Below are 26694 nucleotides of genomic sequence, written 5' to 3'. Positions count from 1 at the left end.
CTCCCAAAACGGTCCTCATTTGTTTTCATCCATCTCCTCGGGCGCCGCATTTCCACTGCGCCTATATGCAGAGCAGCGTGCCAGGAGTGATGGGGAAGGAAAGGACTGCGCGGAGGAGTTAAGCGCGCAGACTCCCTCCTCCTGCTCTGCTAGGATCGTGGTTGCTCGGTGATGACTGATATGCAAATGTTTGAAACAGATGTTGCCGCATATGCGACGCCGACCTATTTGTATACGCAGGGTCGTTAACGGCAATAAGAAAGAATGAAAACAGGAAAGGAACGGCAGGCACCTCGCGACCGCAGAGGAGTCAACATCGAGCGGGAAAGAGAAATTTTCCAACCGAGCGAGCGCAAACACGCGCACGTACGAAATGAGATGCGAGATTCTTTCTTGCGAGACAATTCAAACAATGTTGCTGCCGAGCGACGGCTGCGGTTCAGCGACGCCAGAGCTGTGCTCAGAGTCCGCGCGGCTGAGATCTCGTTCGTGCAGGCATGGTGATCGATTGGGGTCGCACTGTTTCTGACAGCGATATGCGTGACGTGGTACCAGGTGACTACGGAAATCGGGATTTTGCCTTGAAACAGACGCAGAACTGCATGATAAAAGCTAAAGCTCGGACTAACAGCGTTTCGTGCATACAAATGAGCCCACGTGTCAGTGTGCGGCAGAGATGACTGTCTTCCGTGAGAAAAAAAACAACGCATTGTTAATAATTTTAGACAGGAAGAAAGAAGCAATTACCGGCCAGGTACCGGTACCAATTAGCAATTACCAAGAAGCAATTACCGGCCAGGTACCGGTACCAATTACCAATTAGCAATTACCAGCCAGGTACCGGTTTCGTACCTTTTGTTCACGGCCCTTTGTTTTCTGTACTCAGAACTAGAATGTTAATAAACTCAAACTCAAACTCGAACTCAATGAAATATTGGGGGGGAGCACAGCAAAAAAATAACCCATGCAAGCACAGATGCCACGTATGTATACCCCCTGCAAAAAGTTTTGGGGCACTGGACTCGTGCAAAGATGAATTTCTTCGTGCCCTGCAGCTCAATATAGAATTCATGCAGTCCGGCTCACCGGGGGCTCCCATTGAAACACTGCCCGGGTTCAAGTATCCATGGCCAAGTGGCGGCTGGCCTCGGATTTTTCGGCCCAGGCGGTGCTCCACGCTGGTCGCGCGCACGGATGCACCTTTCAAGTTTGTGGCGCACTCGATGCGAGCAAGGAATGTCAACTTTGACGCGGCTCGTGTATGAGTACCGTGTTGGCGGTCGATACGGCGCACACCTTTCATTTAAACCAAGAATTACGTGCACCTCAGGCAGGTTTCGAGATTTTAGAAAACGAAATGTTGTACCTGAGTATATGCTGTAAATGCGAAAAAAAAAAATATCTGAGCTGTCTACAAAATGTCCCTTCAGCTCGAAGTGCTCAGTAGGCGGAGCTCACAGGCGCTCACTGAGTTTCACTAGACCATGGTCCGTCAGTTGACATTAAAGGACACAAGAGAAAGATGAGGAAATCACGCACGCACCACCGATTCGTCCAGATTGCATCTAACACTCGCTGGGACGACTTACAGAAACGCTGCTGGCGTAGCGCGTGGTTGGTGTGGGGGGAGGATGAAGATTCCCGTATGCCGGTAGAGGGAAAGACGACGAGGAGCTGATGACGCTGGCAAGCCCGCGGTGCCTGTCGAATGAGGAAGAAAGCCTCAGTTAATTGTCGCAGCGATGATGTCGATGTCGTGGCGACAAGCATGTCTAGCATTCTAGGACAAACATTTTTAATACTGGAATATTGGAAGGTACTGTTATGTGAATATTGAAGGCAATGGTCCATTCCTGCCATGGTACCAAAATCTCTTTGAAGCTTCCTCCACTGCTCGCAACGAGCAGTTAAGGCTGCCATTGAAAATCAACGGGGAACGCTTTTGACGACAGCAAAAGCCTTGATAGCAAGAACATTCAAGCCTGCCGACGGGAGATCTGTGGATATATCGATTGTTATAGCGGAATATTACAACATATGAATAATTTTGGTCTATGAACGCTTTCCTGTGGAAAAATGCTTTTGTCCGAAATTGCTGGGTACGACAGGTTCACAACCACAATGGTTCCCGCTTATGCCGACATGGGTGTGCGCCATTTTTAGGTTGTAGTTTATGACCGTAAGTGTGCGTTTGTAGCAATTTGATGGCAGTGATCCTCCGGTTGAAGAATTTTCCTTCTGTATAATGAATAAAATTTTGCCAAAACCAAATCTGTACGAATTTTCAGAGAATTTTGAGAACCAAATTCTCTTTTATTCCCTAAATTTCTGTATTTTTCAAGCTGCTCAGGAAAAAAAGTTACGAGGAACTTTATCGGCTAAAGTGGTGAAAGGCGAAAGCCTGAGGGCTGCATTCTGCTACGATTGTTCACGCACATTTTGTTCGTGCATTAATTAACTGTCAATTAATGACGCTTAAGCTTCGCTTTTAGGAGTGGAACGCGACAGCGTGTTGTAGCGCTGACACGGAGTCCAAGGAGCGCCACCACCCGTTCGGCGCGATGCGTTGCCCTTTGAACGCAACGCTTTTTGAGGAAAGGAAATGGGGCTGTAATTCTCTGTCATCTCGGTGATCACCTGAGCCGCACCGTACAGGAAGGGAGGAAGTGTGAGTGAAAGAAGAAAGAGGGGCCGTAATGAAGAAAATGAAAATTATATTTGAGGAAAGGAAATTACGCATTAACTGTCTCACATATCTCAGTAGACACTAGTCGAAAATTGTATTTGAGGAAATGAAGCTGCGAAGTAACTGTCTCACATATTTCGGTGGACACCCGTCAAAATTCTCGCGCGGTGACGTCACGAAAATTTGAACCAATCTGAAACGCGGACAAATACGCCTTGCTCGTCGGTTAATTCTTTTTTGAGTAAAGCAAATGTATCTGTCTCTCATACCTCGGTGGACACCTAAACCTCACCGTAACGGGAAGGGAGGAAGATGGGAGTGAACGGAGACACCGTGTTCACTAGACGCAGCTTTGTTCATTCCAAACCATCAAGCTGGCATGGCGGAGTGGTAGCGTGCTCGACTCGCACTCCGGAGACCGGGGTTCGACTTCCAAGCTCGGCGAATTTCTTACTCGGTTTTATTTATTTATCTGTTCTGACTAGAAAGGTTAATTAGACTAATTGGTTAAGTAAGCAAGTAACTAAACTCATTCAAACTTACTTGGAGCATCACTATACGATCCCTTTAATTGGTTGCATGGTTAGTAGCCAAAGTACAATTGGTCCCGTTTGAATTTCGCGCACTGTGACGTCACGAGCGTTTCGACCAATTGAAATGCGTGACATTTCTGTCGACAGCTCCTGCTTACAACGATGAGACATTAAAGGCTTCCGCCTTAAAAAGGCCAGAAATACCTACCTTTTTGTCTATAGTTGAAAGACTTATCGGCTGCGGCATTGAACATGACCCTTTCATGCTTATGGTGTACTCCAGGCAAAGGAATAAAAGGCTGCAGGCTTTTTGATAGGCCGCAAAATACGGCTAGATGCTGCCATACTGAACTCTCAGTTGGTTACCGACTTGTGAGAATAAAGTCTGGATGCAGCTAGAGCGTAGCCCCACTCGTGCTTATTGCCTTGCGACCAAAATTTTCTCGCTCTGCACCATGACGTCATAACTGGACGCATGATGCGCGCCCTTGACAGCCTTCAAAACGACAACGCTTTGAAAACACGCCTTTGATCCTGTTTTCTTCAGAAATTATCGAAGAAACACTGGCCGAAAGCAACCTGTATATCAGACACACGTTGACTATATGGGTTATGTTCTTTAGAATGACGTGAGAGAGCTAGGATCCAAAAACAAAAAAATGCTCATGATCGGAGGAATGCCAGGAGCGTGAGTAAACGTTTTATCAGAAATGGGATTCCGTGATGTAACATGCCTGATCCACAGCTGTCTTTGCTGAATACTTCTGAGCCGGTTCCAGACGTCATGTACGGTCCTGTGGTACTCACAAGTATGCCGCTAGGAGGCCGAAGGTCAGCGTGCTTGGCTGACGTTACGTCACCTTGCAGTGTATGCATAGCTAATGCTTGCAAGCATAAAAATGCGCCCGGTTTGGAGGCAATGTGCAAGCTGAAACTGAAATCAGTAGATAACGATGACAATATCGATGCAGCGCTCGTAGGAAACGTGGAGAAGTGCCGATGATGTACGTGGCTAATGCCTTGCTCGCTTCACTAACGGGTAACGGGTAACAGGAAACGATGGGTCATGTAAAAGGCATGTAAAGGGCGCTGACACATGATATGACCATTTTATATTACCTTCAACTTTACAACAAAGAAGAGGTACAGCTTGGTATGAGTCCGTGTGAAATTGAGTCCACAGTGCCGCACTAACTACAGAGGCTGCAGCCTCAACCACGTGCGTTGAGGTACTCACCAGACGTATAGTTGTGGGGATATTTTTCGACAAAGCAAATCGCTGACTTCGGGCACCGCCAGCCACCGTGCAGACGCAGAAACGTGTAGAAGGTTTTTAGATGCGCGCGAGTTGCCCATTGCTGTGCAATGCTCACTTCCAGCTGTGAACAGTAATGTCAAACGTGCCCGTTTTAGGAATAAACGCCGTTTAAAAAACAACAAGCTTGCTCTGCTTATTTAAATTCCTTATAGCCTGTTATGCCTACTTTTTCACTGCACTGAACCCTCTGACAAGGTGGCAGCTTTCATCTTCACGTCGCTGTGATTTATAGCTTTATATCGATCATAGAGGACCGGACTTCAGCCTAACTTTCAGCACTGGCTTCTTTTTCTGAGCGGCAAACCTCAATCTTTATGTATACGTTCCTGTTAATGAGTGCACACTAATTCTATATTAACCATGTGGGCTGCTGATCTAACGGAACAGCTTTGCTCTGATTGGGTCCTCTGTCGCCTCCTCACTCTCTGCTGCCGGGTTTATATAAAAAGATTCCCTCTAGTCCGTTCTTACATTGCGGCTGTACCTGAGGGGCAGTTATATTGGCCGTCAAATTGAGCGCTACTTGACACTCGCGCATAAAAGCAATACGGCGATTCTTCCTAGATAAAAAAACAAGAAAACAAGGCCTGGGTGGAGAGCGGGGCTAGTATTTCAAGGTGAACCTCAGTTTCATATTCACGACGAGCGGGCATGAATTCTTCGGCACGAAAAAAAAAAAAGCCACTACTCGTCGCTATACCGCAGCGGAGGACGGCAGGAAGCTCCACAGGTCCTTGTGCATCACAGCTACAGTCCCGCGGTCGCGGCAAGAACGCCACGAGTCCTTTTCTTCACACGTCGAGCTTCGTTTTCATGAGGTTCTCGCCTCGCGGCGCATGTGTGCATACGACGTGTTCCGGCATACGGGCCCCTGCAGGACAACAGCGCTCGGCGCAGAGAAAGTGAGACGCACAGTGGGCGTCGATGCGCGGATTCTTTCTGGCGGCCTCGCTTTGCGAACGTCGCAGAGAACGCCGCAAGACACGAAGTGGGCACTGTGTAAGAGTAGTATCAAATCAGCATTGCAAATGAGGCGCGAACAATTTATTGTCACCAACACCACCACCGACTCTTTGTAACGCTTCGCAAAAGAGGTGGAGGGCGTGCAGGAGAAGGAAGGACTGTGTGGAGGGGAAATGGCGACAGTGGGGAAGGCGGTGTTCACCTCTCCGCGCGAGAAGGAACGCTCGCTGCTTAGAAAGACGGCGGGGAATGATAAATAATACGACGAAGGAACCGCGGTGTTGGACAGCGCCGCCGCCACAAAACACTCGGGAGCGTCGCGGCTCGTCTCGCACGCCGGCGAGCACCGCGGTCGCGCGCACACGCCCAAAGGTGCGCTCTACGCGCTTCGTTTCGGCCTGTCTGAAAGAGACAGTTTTCTTCTTTGAGAACACGGCCGGGCCGCGGCGCGCGCACGCGTGTGTATGTGTGCGTGTGTGTGTGTAGTTTGTCTCGTCCGCGGCAGCTCCCGCTCGTACTGGTGTGTCGGGACATCTTACTTTCAAATTACGCGCCACTTAGCATGCGCTGGTAAACGCCTCTCCCCACGCCTTCCGCGCCGCTGCAGAGCGACATGGCGGCGATCACTTTCCATATGCTCCGCGGGAGAGTACTCCTTCTCTCTTTTGTGGTCGCAGCGGCGACCTTCATCGTCGCCCTTGTTGTTACGAGGGGTATTCCGCTTTACATGCCCTGCCACCCTCCTCCTCCATCTATGGCTCGCGCTTTCTATCTACTCGCGAGTATCTTTTCAATGTGTCCGCACAGCTTGTTCATGTATACTGCGCTCCCCACCGCGACAGCTTTTCCGCTACGTCGCGTCCGGTTAAGCAAGGAGCACGCCCAGGAGACTCGAGTCCCGTACTTATCCGCCTCTCTCTCTCTCCCTATTCTTTCTATTTACGCGGTGCCGCGTGCGATGCGACCTGAGCGAAGGCTCCACCAATCGCCATTGTCGGTGGGCATTGGTCCGCGAATCCGAGGTCACGGAGAGCCGGAGGGGGCGCTGGCCGAACCCGGAGTCGGTTGAGGGAGGAAGGCAGTTCGAGTGGCAGCCTGGCAGGGCCCGACCCGGGACGAGACCCAGGGAGAAAGGAGGCGGAGGGGAAAGGAGGCGAGAGGCGCGATCCTTTTCCCCGGCCGCCTTTCTTCCCGCGTCGGTCATTCGCGCCTACTCATCTTTTTTCCCATCGGTTGGTGGTCTCTCTCCAGAATGCGCTGCCCTGCTGAGCAGCAAACCAACAAACGCCGCGGGAAGCGGAGAGCGTACGAAAAAAAAATCGAAAAAGAAAGAAAATGGTTGCGGATGATAGGAAGGTTGGAAAAGGGCGGCTGTTGCGGGTAATTTCTAAAGAAAAAAAAAAGGCGCAGGATGAAAGGAGAAGGAGACAACGAGAAACGCTTCGGCAACATATCCGTTTTCAACTAAAGACAGCTACGAAAATTACCAACGGAACCCTCCCCATCACTCGTTCCCTGGTGTGGTGTCACGCTGAGAGCCTTACAATGGCCACAAGAGCCGATGTGTGTATCCGCGCGGACACCGGTCGTCAGGCGTCCCGCTGGGCGGCCAAGTACCGCGCTGCCGGGCATACATTACAACCCGCACCGCGGTCTCCTGCGGGGACTGTATCGATGACGGCGGTGGCGCATGCCGCGATGCGCCACCCCGAAAGCGAGAGCCCTCAATGTATACACATGTCCTCTGTAGCCCAGAGTCGGACGTTACGAGCGGAACCCCCGGAGCGCGGGTGTATTTCAAGGTCCGCCTACAAAACAGAGTGTTCGCATGCTAAACGCTGACTGTTGTCAGTGGCTTCGGGCACTAGCCTTCTTTTCGCTCCTGCGAAGGCGCACCTTCGATTCGACAGCGAGTGAGCGAGCGAGCGTTCGGGAAAAGCAAAGTGAAATGCAAGAGTATATAGAGATGCGGCATCGTGTTTCAAGAAGTGCGAAGCGACTCGGAGATGGGTGTATTGGCAGCAGCAGCAGCTGAGTTTTTATGCGACGTGCGCGGAAAGCAGGCAGTTTGCGAAGGGTGTGCTTAACATGAAACCGTGAAGCAGATGCTCGAAAAGCGTATCGTCAGTGCCTTCTGTCGGATCCGATACGCTCTCTGCCGCCGAAAATGCGGACTTCTTTTGCATGAGAAATGTATGCTCCGCATTACTTATGCGTTTGTGGCCGCGAGTTATTGTATGCGAACGCGGCGAATGCCCGAAGCCTTTTGAAAGGCACTGAACACACAGCAAAAAAAGAAAAATAGAGGAGGAAAGTAAGCGAGAATGGACTCAGAGGAAGCAGTAGCAATGCTTCTGCGGTCAAAGCAGGTCGCCATATGACGTCCGCGAGCAGCCACGGCCAGCATAGAATATACTCCAGCCGAACATGCAAGTTCGAAAAAAGATCAAGATAATCCGCTTCTTTGCCCCGAACTGAGAAACTTGGAGCGCGATCTCTGCCGCGAAGGCAGCAAACCGTGACAATACATATGCGCGCTACCCAACAAGCCGTCCTTTTGCGCTCGGCGCCCGAAGCAATGGAGCCGATACCGACTCTCTGAGGCGAAGCTAGCCAAACGGTTGGTCTTCCCGTTGGGGCGATATGAAGCATCGCCACGACTTATAAACGTTGCATCGCGCGCCTTATAGCACAGCGATCCATTCTGCCAGCCACCCAGAAACCGAGATCCCCCTCCCTGGCCTGCTATGCTGCATAAAGGCGCAGCGAACACGGCTCATGCGCGCGAGCGCATACTCACCACAAAGAGAGCAGCAGCGCGAGGCAGAAAAGGGGGCCGCGTCTGTTTAGAAGGGCCGAATCCCAATCTCCGTTCTGAAGAAACGCGATTAAGTTCTTCCCCTCGACCCGCGCGACAAGCGGGCCTACAAAAGGATTACATGTAAACAGCGTGTCGTACACCACAATCCTCGCGCGCGTCAGAATGCGGCGCGGACCCCGTTCGCCAAAATGAACAGCGCGCGTTGAAAGCAAAAGAAGCCGGCTCGCTGGCGGAAGAAAGGTGGGAGAAGAAAACGGAAAACGAAAGGGAGAACCCAACAGCGCTGCGCGCAGAAAGGCAGGAAAGCGAAAGCAAACGCGGGAGTCGAGCCCGTGTGTCGAAAAAAAGCCACAGACGCGCTCTGCTGCTGCTTGCGCTCTTTTTGAAAGTTGGCGACACAATGGGAGTGGAAACGAATTCATACCTGGCGGCGCAACGCTTCTGTTTGAGATAAGCGCGGCTTGTAATGATTTCGCCGCCTCGCCATGCTCCCTCACGCGGCTATGGGAATACGTAGCGCGTCCGCGTACACCCGTTGAGAGGCGCTACACCGGCGCGCTCCTGTTCTCCGTCCTTTTCATTGTGCCCTGATTTTCTCGCCGGTTTCCATTTCCCGTCTTTCTTGAGCCGCGGGCGACGTGGGCCTCGCAGCACGCGGCAACAAATACCTCAAGGGCGGCCAACGCGCACGTCCGAGGCGAGCGACGAGAAGGCGCTCTGCTTTGTGTCGCTCGGCGCGCATGCATGCGCACGTGTTGCGAGCGTCGTGCTGCTGCGGCGTGTACATGGGCGCGCAGATCGTGACTGCTGACAACGCTTTTCAGCCGGGGCTGAGAATCGCGAGGCAGCCGCGTTCCCCGCACATTTTCCTCCCCATGGTCGAGGTGATGAGAAACGCCGCTCTGAGATGCATTGTGCCATAACAGGTTGACGAAGGGAAGAGCAGATGTGGGACAAAAGCAGCACGAAGTGGCGCATTTCATCGAAGCAACCAATGGACTGGAGGGTCACGTGACACAAAGGTCCTGCTATAGCGTTTTGTGTAGTAGCTTACGACTGGACCGTCGTTTCGTTTCTTTAGGAATCGTGCCTCCTTTAACTCCAGCCTTCCACCTGCAGCTGCCGTGCATTCAAAAGCGATGTAGCAAGGCAACTGTGGATTACAAAGAAAATCGATCACTACGCGCCACCACAAGAGGCGTTTGACTTCAAATGAGCTTTGCTGAAAATATCTATCCAGGGCCCCGCATTTAATGCGAGCCAAAGGCAAAGAAAAAAAAAAAGTCTCTGTGCGCTAGGCAGTGAATGGGAAGTATCGACGTTATTGCTTGCTTAAAGCACTACGGGTAGTTTTCAGTGTTTGTGCACATATTATTCAGTTGCAGTTGATTAGCGTCAAAACAACTCGATGTACCCGGAAAGTCTAAATTAGAAAGCAAAATGCATGAACAAACTCCACAACTAATGCAAGTTTTATTAGGATTCCTTTACTGAAAAGCTTATCGGGTCCTCGGTCCCGGAATTACTTTGCAAAAAGAGCGCTGTAATTCATGAGACATAGGCTTCCAGCGCTCTGAACGAGCCTTGCGAAATACGGTATGACTGTGCCACATGCATGAGTTGAAGGCTGGCGTCTGGCAGGGCGTCCGGCTGCATGACGACGAGGCGGATGCAAGCCCACGCAAGTGAACTTGAACAAGCTCTTGCAGACTGTCTTCTCTTGAGTTCTGCGAAAACACGAACAGTCATGGAAACAGTCACATTAGTTCCTTTCGGCACACTGCAACTATTCGGTTAAAAGTGCTCGAATATACCTAAAAATGTAATGGCAACTACATCCGTGGTGATGCCGATGATCAGCGCTAGTTTGCCCTTTTTCATGCCCTTTTTCCAGCCTCGCCATGGCCGATACGGGACGCACTGCGGCTTTGTGTGGACAGCCCCGAAAGGGCTTGATGAGGTTATCCCCCACAGATACCACATTGACGTTGCATCTGTCCTCAAGTACCCTAAAAGGGACCGCCGATTTCCCAGTCCAACGACGGCCTTTGCGGGACCGACAGAGGTTTCGTTTGGGCAGCCTCATTTCGGCTAGCACGGGGTTTTACAGCATAGAGCCAACATTAACATTGCATATGTCCTCAAGCGCCCTACAAGGGACCTTAACAAGGCTGTACTTCGCCTGCTTAGCCGACGAAGTAGAGCCTTGTTACTTGATGACTGAGTTCAGACCGTGTTTGTGGAAAGGCTGTGAAGAAATTCAATGGTCCGACAGCTTTACTTGAGCCTGGTTAATTTCAAATATAAGCACTTCGTGCTTAAATGGGAAACGTTCCGATTTATATAGGTAATAGGCGTAGGCTTAAAGGGCCAACAAAGGGGACACCATGCGACACTTTCATGTTTGCCCTTCAAAAAAAAAAAAAAATCTGCCAGAGGTAATTTACAAAGCGCTGTCGTAACTGAAGCACAGTTGCCGAGTCACGCAATGCTGTTAAACTGTGAAGAGGTTGCGCGAAGGGAGATGCATACAAGAGTAAAAACAAGAGAATAGCGGCGAAGGTCGAGCATAGCAACTTAAAGTGCATTCAGGCGGCGGCAGAAAACTAAAAAAAGGAGCCGTGTTGCAACAGGCTGTAACCTTTCCACTTCTTTCCGCATGTTTCGCGGTCCTATGACAGCGCCATAAACAAAGTTACCAGTGCGTAAGCACATTGCGCAAGAATCTCCTCATCAGCACTCCCACTTCCACCTCCGTGGGGCACAATTTTGTTTCTGCAGGACAAAACATAAAAACGACCAGCTTCACGAACGCCACCAATGATATGAGGACGAGAATGGCGATGAAAATGGAGAAAAAGGAACGTGTGTTACGCATCCCATGGTCTGTATTTTATTCTTACCTTTGTGGCGCGTAAGTCAAGGACCGCGAAGTTATTCAATTTTCGCACTCAGCTGACTTGCACGGTGCGCGCCTCGTGGCGCATGGGCGCTTATAGTCTAACGCGCTCTGAGTTTTGGATACGCCGAAAGCCGCTGAGTGCGAAAAGAGTATCACGACAAGGAGAACTTGTAGCACTCTCTTGGTAATGACGTTAGCGCTTATAATACCGCAAAAGAAGCACAAAGTTGCGACGAAGAGATTCATGGTTGTGTCTATAAAAATTTCTGACGAGCACAAGACGAGCATGTAGAACATAAAAACAGCCTTCAGAAGGCGTGATTTCAAATAATAATAATGTTTATTGCGAACAGAAAATAGAAAAATGGGAATACAGAATATTGCTGGCAGCCAAAGCCTGCAAAGACTTGCGCGAGCATGCCTAATAATAATAATAATAATAATAATAATAATAATAATAATAATAATAATAATAATAATAATAATAATAATAATAATAATAATAATGTTTATTGCGACTTTGTAGATGATGCAATATGGTTCAGGCCCGTCAAAGCCAACAAGAGGCTTGAGTGACTGGGCCCGGCAGTTACGGCCAGGACTACAAAAAAGGCAATAGATACAGCAACGCTTCTCGTTACACCCAAGCGAGAGCAAAAAAAAAAAAAATTTGGAAAACACAGGTTAACAGCATAAGTATTCAGAAATTCAGCTCTAAGCCCAGAGTATACGTCAAAATAAAAATGAAAATAAATGAAATAACGAATATTTTAAGCATAACTTCACTCTAACAGAAGAATACCAAGATCAACACAGGGCTTTCAGATGCGTCTTCAGTTCACGCATAGAAGTTACAGCAAAAATTTCATCCGGTAATTCATTAAAGATTTCAGGTACATAAGCACAGCGCCTTGCTTTCCCGTATCTAGTTACACACCGCGGTACATAATAACGAAATGTTTTCCTTAACTTCCGTTTAGGAGTATTAATAATTAAAAAGTCTGAATTCCAAAAATGCCGGTGAACAACTGTGTGCACAAAAAGAGAATGAAATGACGGAAGACCTAGGAACTGAAAGACGTCCGTGCCGGATGGCATGTGACAATTGTACACAATGCTCTTCAACATGTTTTTTAGTATACTATCAATACGGCAATGCCAGCGTGAAGGACATGGCGCAAATGCAGTTAAGGCGTATGTGAGAACACTGTATAATAATAATAATAATAATAATAATAATAATAATAATAATAATAATAATAATAATAATAATAATAATAATAATAATAATAATAATAATAATAATAATAATAATAATAATAATAATAATAATAATAATAATGTTGTGTTGTGTTTAATGGCGCATAAGCAACTAAGGCTATCATGCGCCAAGCTCGGGGTAAAGAAAATTGTTTTATATAGGATGTTATCCAAAAGACTAAATGAACGGTGGTGTAAAGGGCCTAAAAAGTTAATTCATGCAACCTAGTATAAACGTAAGACAAAAGTTTAGAAGTGACTTATGGTCAAAGCTTTAAAGAGGGTTGGACACCTCAGCAGCCATCCTTGGCTGTGCAAGGATCTCGAGGTCCCCAACCAATGGAATAGGGACCTCAGCCGTCTTCTCGCGAGTGAGAAAGTGGCCGAGGTGCATTAGAATTAAAACAGACCAGTGGGTAAAACACATTTAGAGACACTTAAGAAATCCTGATTCTTTAAGAAAGCTAAAAACATGTGATATATCAACAATTGCATTATCTCCTAAAAGCAGTTTAGGGTGAAAAGGGATGTATTCGTTATAAAATTGAGTAAAGTACTTTTTCCTTATTTTTTCCAATTTCGTACAAGAGAATAAAATGTGGTTAATCGTAACTTCAACTCCGCATTCCTCGCAAATAGGTTGATCTTTTTTTGTCAGTAGGAAATTGTGTGTCAGGTGAGTGTGTCCTATGCGAAGACGACAAAGAATGACTTCTTTGAAGCGTTCTTGGTGGGTGCAGGATTTCCATTCTCTTAAAACTGGTTTTATGAAGTGTAGTTTGTTGTTGGCTTCATTGTCCCAGGCAGACTGCCATTTTTTTCTTTATTTCACAAAGTACCGATGTTAAGGCAGAAGCCTATGGCGCTAGTAGCTAATTTCCCCCTACCGTGTCCGTCTGGAGGGGTTAGGAATGGCGACAGCGGGTCGCGCGCTTCGGATGCTTCGGATGCCGTCCAAGGCTGCGGGAAAGACCGCGACCGCCTTGTCGGGGACCAAGGGGCCGACGACCCCTTGAAAGGATCCCTTGACAAACATAGAAGTGGGGGTGGGGGACAATAAGGTCGACGACTCCTTAAACCCCCGACTGTCTAGCTAAGCAGTGGCGCCTCCAGAGTCGGGCCCTGGCGTGCACTGGGCTCCACCTACTTGTATGCGCAGTGCCACTGCAGCAGTATTGGTTGGAATTGGGCGAGAGCCGGTTTATTAAAGCTCCGCCCAATTATCTAGGGGATAAAAACCGCTGCAAACAAAGAGCGGGACGAGCGCGCCGAGTCCCAGTCTCGGCCGCTTTTCGACGGCCTTTTTTTTAACAGCCTTTCTTTAAACCGCCTTTTCTTTAAGTGTTTGTATTTCGGTCTCGTCTTGATTAAATCAGTTTTGTCTGAAGAAGTTTGGAGTTGCTGCCCCAACCGGCAACGTGTCGCCGGACGAGCGGACAAAGTACCGCTGACCAACGTACGATCGGACCAACCGGCCAAATCCGATCTTTTCCTTTTTAACTGGTGCCGTGACCAGGATAGTCCGAGCGGCTTTCTGCGAGCGGTTGGAGGCAGTACCTTCCGGAAGCCTGACGGGGCAACATCTTGGCGAGAAGCCCCGGGGACCAAGGTCCAAGTGAGGTGATTTCTTTGGGAGAGGCCTCGGAGCCAAGACTCCACGACAGTGCCGAGGAGCGAGCGAAGCCAGACCGACGGAGCGAAGCGCCGCGACTTCGGCGGCACTGTGCAACTTCGTCTGCCGAGAGGAAGTGATGGGCCTGCTGCGAGCTCGGGTATCCGGACTCACTTCTGAACCCTAGGACGAGATCTGCTGCTACCACGGATCAAGTGCCATGATGAGTGAGTTTCTCCATTCTCACTTTACTTGCCTCGGGAGTGCTTGAGCCGCAAGGTTAGAGTAACAGGGCACAATGGCCACAGTTGGCTGGTGGAGTGGACATGGCTATGGGTATTGGGATGGCCAGGAGCGGCCTCAAATGTCAGAGGCTGAGCGAGCCAAAGCAAAGGAGCGAAGCGACGCTTATATTCTTGACCTGAAGCGTCAGCTAGCGGCAGCCGAAGAGAAGCTACGGCAGGAGAAGAAAAGGATTATGAAGGAGGAACGCTCACGGAGAGCGGCCAGTGGACTGACGGAGACGTCACAGTTGCCGTCCTACCGTATTGTATGGGACGCTGATCAAACGCTGATCAAAGTAGTGAGTGAAGCGGATAGCAGCAGCGGCATGCAGTCGGTTCCGTTAGAGAGCAGTCAAGAGGAACCTCGGGTTCCTGCAGACAGGGCGGCGATCACTAGCGTCGAGGAGCCGCGAGTTGTGGAGTCAGGCATTATTGTTGACAAAGACCAGGAGTCTTTGAATCCCGAGGTGGAGGCGAGCTCCGCAGACATTACAGGCAAAAATTCGTCTCGTGATGAAACTGTGCAGGCCAACTCTGGCGAGGAAGCCGTACATGTTAGTAGTGGTGCTAATGGCACTGATGAGCAAAACGGTATGAACGGCTCGGCCGGCCGGGTTGCCCAGCGCGACATTTTGTTGCCAGCTGAAGCGGCAGTATGTAAAGCAGGGTGTGGCGAGAGCGGCATGGCTCAGAAAGCATCCGTAGCACAGGCTGTAGCTTCCGAGAAGCCGGAAGAACAGCTGGGTGAGCCAGACTGTTCCGATCCGAGAAACTCGGATTCAGGTAACACCGCAATGAGTATGGCGGTCGATGAAAGGAGTCTGAGCAGTGACGAAGACGACGAATTCATCTCACTCTCTGAAGGAGACGAAGATACACCGCCGCTGATGGGGTCGAAACGCGACCCATCCTGCAATCTCCTGGCGGGTCTCCGCAGCAGGTGGATCGCAAACCTAGAGGGCAGTTACGGTGAATTGGTTGAGCTGGCCATGCCACATTCAAGAGGGCCCTCTAGGCACAAGCACTTAGAGCCTTGTGCGGAGGCTTGTGCACCGTATGCGCATACGGGCGGCGGCTCCACTGCGGTAGGAGATGAGCGACCGCGGAAAGCAGGAAGAATGTGGGGATTGTGCACGCTGCGGCACGTAATGTTTACTATTATGAGAACCGATCAGGGATTCGATCCTGGTGGCTAGCGACGAATGCCTATGTCCTCAGCTTTAGCCCACTCTGCCACTGCCAGGTCGCATAAAGCGTAAAAATGTTCCTTGGCTCGGGCACACAATGGGGCAGTGGGTGAGAGTGGGGGAACGTGGTGGACTGTGAACTCAAGTGCATTGATGTTGGACTCCCATGTTACGAGTGTTTCTACTGTTGTGGTTGCTTGTGAAAAGAAGTTAAGGAGTGTGAGTGTTGATGCATGCATCATGTGGTCTTGAACATGCTCTTTGTGCAGTTGTTAGTAGGACGCAGAAGCGCTCCTTTTTTATGTTGTTCGTACAGCGCTCAGTTGAGATCCGTTTTTTTTTGTGCTATTGTTTTTTTTCTTTTTGTTGTTCACGGCCGGGTCTTTTGTACTTTTGCGCGCTTTGGTATGTTGTGTGTACGGCGAGCGTCCACCCAACATTCTTGGTGGGGAGGTGTTAAGGCAGAAGCCTATGGCGCTAGTAGCTAATTTCCCCCTACCGTGTCCGTCTGGAGGGGTTAGGAATGGCGACAGCGGGTCGCGCGCTTCGGATGCTTCGGATGCCGTCCAAGGCTGCGGGAAAGACCGCGACCGCCTTGTCGGGGACCAAGGGGCCGACGACCCCTTGAAAGGATCCCTTGACAAACATAGAAGTGGGGGTGGGGGACAATAAGGTCGACGACTCCTTAAACCCCCGACTGTCTAGCTAAGCAGTGGCGCCTCCAGAGTCGGGCCCTGGCGTGCACTGGGCTCCACCTACTTGTATGCGCAGTGCCACTGCAGCAGTATTGGTTGGAATTGGGCGAGAGCCGGTTTATTAAAGCTCCGCCCAATTATCTAGGGGATAAAAACCGCTGCAAACAAAGAGCGGGACGAGCGCGCCGAGTCCCAGTCTCGGCCGCTTTTCGACGGCCTTTTTTTTAACAGCCTTTCTTTAAACCGCCTTTTCTTTAAGTGTTTGTATTTCGGTCTCGTCTTGATTAAATCAGTTTTGTCTGAAGAAGTTTGGAGTTGCTGCCCCAACCGGCAACGTGTCGCCGGACGAGCGGACAAAGTACCGCTGACCAACGTACGATCGGACCAACCGGCCATATACGAACTTTTTCTTTAACTACCGAGTTCATGCAATCTTTAAAGGGAATATCTACTTTCGTTATTTGCTTGCTACGAGCCTGCGCAGCGCAGAGGTCTGCTCTCTCGTTGCCTTTAATTCCGACGTGACTCGGCACCCAACAAAGTTTTATGTTTTTTCCTTGAGCTATGGCTTTTGCTATGTTGTGTATGATGTCACCGAGGATCGGAGTAATTGCATTTCTAGAATGGAGAGCTGTAAGTAAACTAAGAGAGTCTGTGTAAATTATACTGTTTCTGAGGTTTTCATTTAATACTTTTTTTACGGCTAAGCCTACAGCATAACATTCGGCTGTGAAAATTGATGCACACTGTGGAAGTCTGATTATTTCTTTCTCATGACCCCGTACTACTGCACTTCCTACGTAGGCATCTGTTTTTGAACCGTCCGTATAAAAGTCCATAAAACCATTGTATTTTACCTCGAGTGCGAGAAATTCTTGTACTATATGTTGTTGTGGGGTTTGCGTTTTGTGAAACTGTGTAAGAGTGAAGTCGCATATTGGAGGAAAGTTGTACCATGGAGGTAGTGGCTCTCCTCTGAGCGCAATGTTAGGCAACGTGTTTAGTACCCCGAGACTCTCGCACATCTCTTCAAAACGCAGGAGGAGTGGCCTGGTAGTTTGTGGTTTGTTATTAAAAAGTGTTCTGGATGGACACTTTGTAACTATTTCGTAACAGATATGTTTCGGTAGGGAACGGATTTTTAGAATGTATGAGCATGTGAGCATGATTTGTCTGTCTGTAAGTGATGGTTCATTACATTCAACATAAAGACTGGTTATAGGCGACGTCCTATAAGCACCAGTTGAAAGACGTAAACCTAAATTGTGCACTGGGTCAAGTCGCTTCAAGTACGAGGGTCTTGCTGAACCATATATTATACTACCATAGTCTAATGAGGATCGTACCACGGAACGATAAATTTTTAGAAGGCTTGCTCTGTCAGAACCCCAGTGTTTATGCGAAAGGACTTTGAGTACGTTTAGTGATCGGGAAGTTTTCTTTTTTAACGCGTTAATATGAGGCAGGAAAGTGAGTTTTCTGTCAAATGTTATGCCTAGAAATTTATGTTCATTTTTTACGGGTAAATCTATTTCGTTCAGGTGTAGGGTGGGGTCTGCCTGTAAGCCTCGTTTGAGTGAAAACGGAATGGCCACTGTTTTCTGTGGTGAAAATCGGAAACCGTTTTTCCTGCCCATGTTGTCAGTTTATTTATTGTCAGCTGTATTTGTCTTTCACATGTTGATATGTTGGAGGATGTGTAAGCTATCTGGAGGTCGTCCACATAAAGTGAATACATAACAGACTTTGGTATTATTTTGTTAAGAGAATTCATTTTTACAATAAAAAGAGTTGTGCTTAAAATACATCCTTGAGGCACTCCATTTTCCTGAATAAAATCCCTCGAAAGGGTTGAGCCTAGACGGACATTAAATGAACGGTTAGATAAAAAGTCTTTAATGGAGTTCAGCATTCTGCCACGGATGCCAAGTTCAGCTAAGTCCTGGAGGATCCCGAACCTCCAGGTTGTATCATATGCTTTTTCTAAATCAAAAAAGACGGCAAGACAGTGTTGTTTGTGTATAAAAGCTTCTCTGACTGTATTTTCGAGACGGACTAGGTGATCTGTAGTTGAGCATCCCTTTTTAAAACCACACTGGTGGATATCAAGAAGTTCACAGGATTGAAGAACAAAGGTTAGTCGTATATTTAGAACACTTTCGAAGGATTTGGCGAGGCAACTGGTCAGGGCTATGGGTCTATAACTGCTAGGAGAGGTTGGGGGTTTACTAGGTTTAAGAAGCGGCACAATAATAGCTTTTTTCCAGGCTTCAGGTATTTTTCCCGATATCCAAACTGTGTTAAAGAACCTTAAAAGTGCTTCTACGGCAGGTTGAGAGAGATGGGCCAGCATTTCGTAGTGGATTTGGTCGGGTCCTGGAGCGGTTTTTTTTCCAGCAGACAGTACTGTATTTATTTCTTGGAGGGTAATCACACTGTTATATTTTTGGTTTGCCCCTCCACTAGTTGGAAGTCTTTGTTTTTCGGCTGTGTTTTTGTATTTTAAGAAAGACTGTGTATAGTGAGATGAACTTGAGACTGCAGCAAAATGTTCCCCTAATATGTCTGCCTGTTCCTCTATGCTTGTTTGTGTGCCGGGTGTTGTTAAAAAAGGAATTGTGAATGGTGAAAAGGTGCCATTTAATTTTCGAACCTGCTCCCACATTTTTTTAGATGGGATCTGACTGTTGATAGATGAAACATAATTTTGCCATGAAGCTTTCTCGGCACTGCGACGGACGTACCGAGCTTTAGCTTTTGCCTTTTTAAAATTCAAGAGATTTTCATGTGTCGGATATCTGCGGAATTTACCCCACGCTCTATTTTGCTGTTTTTTTGCTTCTTTACATTCCTTTGTCCACCATACTTTATGGTTTTGTCGCGCTACTCCTGACGACTGAGGAATAGCTGTGAGTGCGGCAGTTATGATACAGTTAGTGAACTTTTCGTTTATCTGGTCGATGGAGAGATTATCTAAAAGTATATTTTCTAAATTTGCATTTGCTCTAAAAAGCGACCAGTCGGCGAGGTGAAGCTTCCAGCGCCGTGGCCTTGTGGGGATTATTTCCGGTGTGGATGTTAAAGTGATTAGTACAGGGAGGTGATCACTGCCATAAGGGTTGTCAATAACGTCCCAGCTAAAATCGTTAAAAACAGAAGGTGAACTAAAAGACAAATCTAGACAGGTCATTTTACCTGAGGCAGGGGAGCAGTATGTGGCTTTTTCTGTATTTAAAAGGCATACACTATTTGTGAGGATAAAATCTTCGATTATTTGACCCCTAGAGTCATAGCGCTCACTTCCCCAAAAAGGGGAGTGAGCGTTAAAATCCCCGACTACTAGATATGGTTCTGGCAGTTCATTGATGAGTTCCTGTAGGTCACGGACTGTTAATGTTATATGTGGAGGAAGATATACAGAACAGATAGTTATAGTTTTGTAGCTGACAATGCTGACCGCAACTGCCTCCAGTTTTGTTGTGAGTCTGATCTCTTGAGCAGGGACGCCGCTTTGTACGACAATCGCGACGCCTCCCGAGAGTCTATTTGCCTGCTCACGATCTCGTCTAAAAGTTTTATAATGCTTCAGGATGTTCATATGTTGTGGACCTAGATTGGTTTCCTGGAGACATAAGGCTACGGGTGACATTGACCCTAAAATGTTTTTTATGTCATCGTAATTTCTCAACAATCCTCTACAGTTCCACTGAACTAGAAAAGCCATGTTTATGTTTGGGGTAGGGACAATAAAGTGTTTACTTATTTTCTGGGCCCGTTATGAGGGCCCTGTCCTTCTTCCGCTCAAGAGAGCTGTTCCGCCGCTGTAAAGCAGGCGGGCTGGGGGTTAGATCCATCACCTCGTCAGAGGTGCTGGAAGACCGCGGTGAAGCCGCGGGCGTGTGGGGTTCAGGCCTCCCCCGACGGGGGGAAGTCCTGCGGGATGCTGGCCCATGGGCCGGCATTCCCTGTTTTGGGGTTGGCAGAGCAGCTTTCGCTGTCTCTGCCTGGGGCGTGGGTGGCACTGCCACAGGCGCGGTGGAAGTGGCCGCGGCAGGTGCAGGAGTGCTGTGTGGTGCTACGCCCCTGCGCACCACATCAGCGAAGTTTGGTTTCGCTGTGAAAGAGAAAGTGTTCGTGACTGCGAATCGCTTTCTTGCTTCTCGAAATGATATATTCTCCTTTGTTTTTATGGTGATTATTTCCTTTTCCTTCTTCCAGGACGGACATGCCCTGGAGTACGCAGCATGGTCGCCTTCACAGTTAGCGCAGCGTAGAGCTGCGTCACATTCCTCAGAATGGTGGTCCTTTGACGCGCATTTCGCGCAAGTTTTGCGGCCTCGGCAACTCTGTGATCCGTGTCCAAACCGTTGACAATTAAAGCACCTTCGGGGGTTAGGGATATAGTGTCTAACATTTACTTTGAGGTATCCAACGTCGATGGTTTCTGGCAATGTGCATGTGTTGAAAGTCAGGACCAGGTGTTTGGTATCTACATCTTTGTTGTCCTTACGGATTTTGATTCGGTACACATCAATGACGTTTTGATCGGAAAGGCCTTCCAGCATTTCTTTTTCTGTGAGATGTAGAAAATCATTTTCGGAGATGACGCCACGGACAGTGTTGAGGGATCGGTGTGCTGTGATGGAGACAGGTGTCTCCCCCATACACACTATGTTTGCGAGTTTGGAAGTTTGAACATTATCTCGGAGTTCCAGCAATAGATCGCCGCTGGCCATTTTTGATACTTTGTAGCCAGGGCCCAAAGCTTCTGTTAAGCATTTCGATACGATGAAGGGGGATAGAATTCTGGCCTGTTTATCTTGCACTTCACTGTGGACGACATGGAATTTGGCGAATGTTGGTTTCTTTTTGGAAAAAAAGTACTCTGCTTCGTTCCGCACTCTTTTAAGAGAGCGATCAGGTTTGGAAAGGGGGGGAGCCATAAAAAATTGATGTTTTTCGGTCATGGTGCCAGCCACCCACCATGGAGCCCAACAAGGGGACGCGACAGGAACTTGAAAGAAAGTCCTGCCCACGCCAGCTGTACACCTTAACTATAACCTAATATGACTCAACTCAGGGTAGTTGGTCACACACGGTTAACCCTCGCCGCCAGGAAAAAGAGGAAAAACCGAAGAAGAGAGGAGGATACAGGAGAGTTGTAAGAAAGGAAGTAGGAAAGTGAAAGATAGAGGGGAGGATAGGAAAAGGCGACTGCCGATTTCCCCCGGTCGGGTCAGGCCGGAGGTGCCGTCTACAGGAAGCTGGGGCCAAAGTGGTGTGTTGCCTCCGCCGAGGGGCCTTAAGGGTCCAAACGCTCGGCATCGGCTCAACCACCAGGATCCCCTTTTCCCCGGACACGGCGATGCCACGCACGGCTAAGCGCGGATGCTCGGGTCCGTGGTGACGCATTGTTCACCATCATCCCCCTGCGGGGATGTCCCTGCGGATGCTCGGGTTAACCCCGTGGTGTCGCCACTCACCAACGTCTGCATGCTGCAGACGCCTCCCTGCGGGGAAATAATAATAATAATAATAATAATAATAACAATAATAATAATAATAATAATAATAATAATAATAATAATAATAATAATAATAATAATAATAATAATAATAATAACAATAATAATAATAATAATAATAATAATAATAATAATAATAATAATAATAATAATAATAATAATAACAATAATAATAATAATAATTTTATTTCCTGTCAGGCAATACAATACAATTCCGGGCATGCCAAAGCCATCAGTGGCTTGTTGGGCAAAACCCGGCAGCAGACGGCAAATCTCTTTTTTTCCTACTCAGGAAAAACATTTCAAATTGACAATGCACAAGGAAAAGAAAAAAACACTTCAAGGAAACACAATAAAGTCATTAACAACAGGAAATGATCAAGTGGTTTGCTTTAGGTTACTTACTAAAACCGAAAAAAAAAGAAGGTGATGAGAGCGTTATACCCTAAGAACACAAGAAAACAAATCTGGAGCACTTCTTCCTTTATACTGTCTTTTCCTTTAAGACAGTGTAGGTTATGAGGGCTTTCTTTATTGCCTTCTTATTCTTCAGTACCTTTATTTCATTAGGTAGACTGTTAAATATTGCGGGGACATAAAAGCAACGCTGGCTTTCTCCGTATTTAGTTCTAGTAATTGGTAGTTCATAGGTGGAGACAGAACGGAGGTTATGACCAGATGACCGAGCAACTTTGAATTCGTTAGTCCACATATGTCTGACGGCGGCATACTGAAGAAAGACATTGTTAAATTTTGGGAAACTAAAGCTAAGAAACAAATCCTCCTTAGGCACAGAAGTGTTGTACGCTACACTTTTTAACGCACTTTTTAACGCTACACTTTTTATAATAATAATAATAATAATAATAATAATAATAATAATAATAATAATAATAATAATAATAATAATAATAATAATAATAATAATAATAATAATAATAATAATAATAATAATATCTTTTATTGCACTTAGTATATACAGAATAAAGAAACGGGCCCGTCAAAGCCTCTAGTGGCTTGAGGGACTGGGCCCGGCAAAGTCGGCAGGCGGACGTGCAATACAAACATGAAATATGACCAAATATTAACACAACATATCAAAACAATAACATGAAATGAGTAGTGAACAAGGTGTAATAGTTCAGGAAAGTGACATCAACAAGAGATAAAAATAAACTGCAAGAGCCTACGTTAACACAATAGTAATTTAACACTTCGTGCCTGATCATGAAAATTTAGACAAATAGGAACCGTGTTACAATGACTGAACCATGATTTTTAATGCTTTTTTTGATGTTGCGGAAAGCACCTCCTCTGGCAAATCATTAAAATTTTGGGGAACATAAACACAGCGCCTGGCTTCCCCATACCTTGTTGAGGAGCGCGGTACCTTAAAACGAATGGTACTACGTAGGCTTCGGGAAGCTACATGATGCACTTTGAAGTTGCTGTCCCAGAAATGTCGTACCACTACAGTCTGTAGAAAGAGCGTTCGAAAGCATGGAAGACCAAGGGCCGTGGAAATGTTATCAGATACAGAAAATGGGGCGTTATATGCTATATTTGTCAGTATGTTTCTTAATAAAGTGTCAACTATGTTTTGCCATCTGGCTGAGCAAAAAGTAAAAATAGTAATTCCATATCGGAGAATGCTGTACACCAGAGCATGCGCAATATTTTTTTTTTATGTGAAAAGGAACAATTGATTTTATATGGAAAAACAACCAGGCTGCGCTCCTTAGCTTATCGCAGACGTGTGATAGCTGGCTGTGCCAAGACATATCACTGTCGAAGAAGACTCCCAGGTATTTTACCAATTCACATAGGTGACCGGCAGCACCGACAGGGAAAACAGTTGTGAATATGTAGAAAAACCGGCGCATCTATAGCTGGTAGTTTTAATGGGGATCTGAAGCAAACGAGTTTTGTTTTTACCGGGTTAACTTCCAAACAGTTATTAGTGAACCAAGTTATTGTTTTGTGTATGTTATTCTGGAGATTAGTAATGGCCGTGTTGTAAGAAAAATGTTTGGAAAGCAGAACAGTGTCGTCGGCGTATTGAAATATTAGACCTTTGGAAATTACTTCGGATAAGTCATTAACAAACAGATTGAACAGAAGGGGTGATAATATAGAGCCCTGCGGAACTCCGGCCTTCAATGGAAGTTTACTACTGAAATTTGTCATCCCGTCTAACACAACAACTTGTGATCGACCGGAAAGATAATTCTTGAGCACGTCGTAAAACGGACCTCTGAAACCCATGGAGTACAGTTTTTCTAATAAAATGCCGTGATGAACTGTTTCAAAAGCTTTTGAAATGTCTAAAAATAAAGCAACACTGAACAAATTTTGATCGAAAGCTGAGAAAAGTTCATCTGAGAACCCTTCCAGAAGAGCTACAGTACCACGACCGGGAACGAAACCAAACTAACGGGTTGACAAAATAGAAAATTTTTCAACAAAGGATGACATGGATCTCAAAAGGAATTTTTCGATTATGTGGGAAAGTATAGGCAAGATCTAGATGGGTCGATAGTTTTTCATGTCGTTTTTCTGTCCTCCTTTAAATACCGGCTTAACTATAGCAGTTTTAAGTTAAAAAACGCAGTGTGTAGAAAACCGTTCAGCATGTAAATCAGGACATCAGACAATGCCTCGAAATTCCTTTGGAGCAAATCTGCTGACAAGCCGTCAATACCAGGAGGTTTATTTCGCTTGAAGCTAACGATTATATCATGTAGTTCTTGTTTCGTAATGCTGGCTAGAAAAGCGCACGCAGAGTTTGATTCTTTCAGTGTGCCGACTGGAAGATGCTTTCTCTGAGGACAGTGCAAAAAAACGATTAAAGCTATCAGCGACTTCGATGTAATCTCCCGGAAAGAAAGAAAGCGGGAGGTACTTGCGGAATTTTCTCCACGAAGATGGTTTATCAGTGACCACGTTTTAGCGGCATTCCTTGACGACTGGCGAAATTTTTGAAAAAAGTACTGGCGCTTCGTGGACCTTAGTAGAGCCCTCAAATAAATAAATAAATAAATAATAATAATAATAATAATAATAATAATAATAATAATAATAATAATAATAATAATAATAATAATAATAATAATAATAATAATAATAATAATAATAATAATAATAATAATAATAATAATAATAATAATATACCTTTATTTTCGGTGCCCACGAACAACCCTAAGGTCTTGTTGCTGGTACACCATACACACACACAAAAATGCTCATTCATTTCCCCACAAAGGGAAATAAAAAAGTGAAGTATGGCCGCAGATAAGGAGATAGAAAAAAAAAACGTATCAACTAGGCCTCTGCTTCAGACAAAGGCTTGACAGCGAAGAGAAAGCACAACAAAAAGCGAAATCATGAAAACAGCTAGAACAGGCAACAGGTATAAAGAACAAAGAGAAAAACAAAGGAAATGAAAACAAAGAACGACCTTAATAATAATGTTTATTGCACAAATATGCAACTTAACAATGATGCAGTTTCGTCACAGAAAAATATAGTCAGATACAGATGAAACACACAAGGAAAAGAATCTCTGTGCTGTTTAAGAGATGCAATTTAACGAAACAAATAAAAAGAAAAGTAAATAAGACAAAAAGTACAAGTGAATATAAGAGGACAGAATTAATTCAGCCACTCTGGGGTGGCATCTTATAGGATTGCAAAACTGAGCTGTTAAGTTCTTAACAAATTTTTTAGCGCGGTCTTAGACTTCGACGTACTCGCCTGGTGGGAGACTGAAAACAGTAGTGGTATATATTGCCCGGGTTCCTCTAGCAAAGTGCATTAAACGGCGCGGTACAACATATCGTGAGGATTTTCTTCATGTGCTACATGGGACATTGACATTCTTAAAATCGCTACCCGAAAACTAGCGTGCGATAACTGCACAAAAAGAGGACGAAAAGAAAGCGTTCTAAGGAAGTCAAACGAGGATATATCTTTTGGGAACGTTGTACGGTACGCTCTTCAAAATTCCTCCTAACACAACATAAACGCTTTTTCGAAGATGCACAGAGCAGTTTCTAAACAGTGCTATGGAGTAGCGTGCAATGCTATAGGCGAGTGCGCAAGCGTCCATCTTACGAGCAGACAAAAGAGTGGAAGATATTATATTGAACATCAGCCACGATGCACTGCGGAGCTTGCGACAAGCATACGTGATATGAGTGCTCCATGGTTTGGTTTTGGTTTTATGGGGTAACGTCCGAAAGCGACTAAGGCTATGAGAGACGTCGTAGTGGAGGGCTCCGGATAGTTTCGACCACCTGGGGACGTGCATTGACATCGTACAGTACACGAGCCTCTAGAAGTTCGCATCCATCGAAATGCGACCGCTGCGGCCGGGATCGAACCCGCGTCTTTTGGACCAGCAGCCGAGCACCATAAACACTGAGCCACCGAGGCTGCGAGCGCACCATCACTGTCAAAATACACTCCCAAATATTTAAAAGAGTCCACATTTTGAACAGGCCTGGATACAACAGCAAGGAAAACGGTCATCTGTATGTAAAAACAGAGCTCCATCCATTACGGCCTGTTTATGGGGCGATACGAAGCACATGACCTTGTTCTTAGAGGCGCTGGCATGAATATAGTTCTAGTGGTAACAATAATAATAACAATAATAATAACAACATTTATTGATAGTTTCCATATTACATATTAAATATTGGCCTGTCAAAGCCAAAAATGGCTTGAGGGACTAGGAGCGACAAAATCAGCGAAACAACATAGAGAAAACCAGCGGAAAAAAACATACTTCATTGGCTTTTAAGAAGTCACAAATAGAGAAGAATATGAAAATTGATGTTACACATCAATTTGGTCACAAGGAATGCGAAACCAATGCAGCAAATAAAAACAGGAATTGAGGACAAC

At 46.5% G+C, this 26694-nt stretch overlaps 1 long non-coding RNA gene across 1 annotated transcript in view; it reads right to left on the bottom strand.

The window, feature by feature from the left end:
- Positions 1-9775: 9775 nt before the first annotated feature.
- Positions 9776-26694, bottom strand: part of LOC149352937 (uncharacterized) — a 71808-nt gene continuing 54889 nt past the window's right edge. The window contains exon 2 of the long non-coding RNA XR_016289567.1: positions 9776-10048. This is a non-coding gene — a long non-coding RNA (uncharacterized LOC149352937). The remainder of the gene's footprint in view (positions 10049-26694) is intronic.

This window comes from Amblyomma mixtum, chromosome 3 (genome assembly GCF_055824585.1).
Source record: "Amblyomma mixtum isolate Tamu chromosome 3, ASM5582458v1, whole genome shotgun sequence".
NCBI lineage: Eukaryota > Metazoa > Arthropoda > Arachnida > Ixodida > Ixodidae > Amblyomma > Amblyomma mixtum.
Note: the sequence above shows the minus strand (reverse complement) of the source record. Positions and strands in the feature narration are given on the sequence as shown.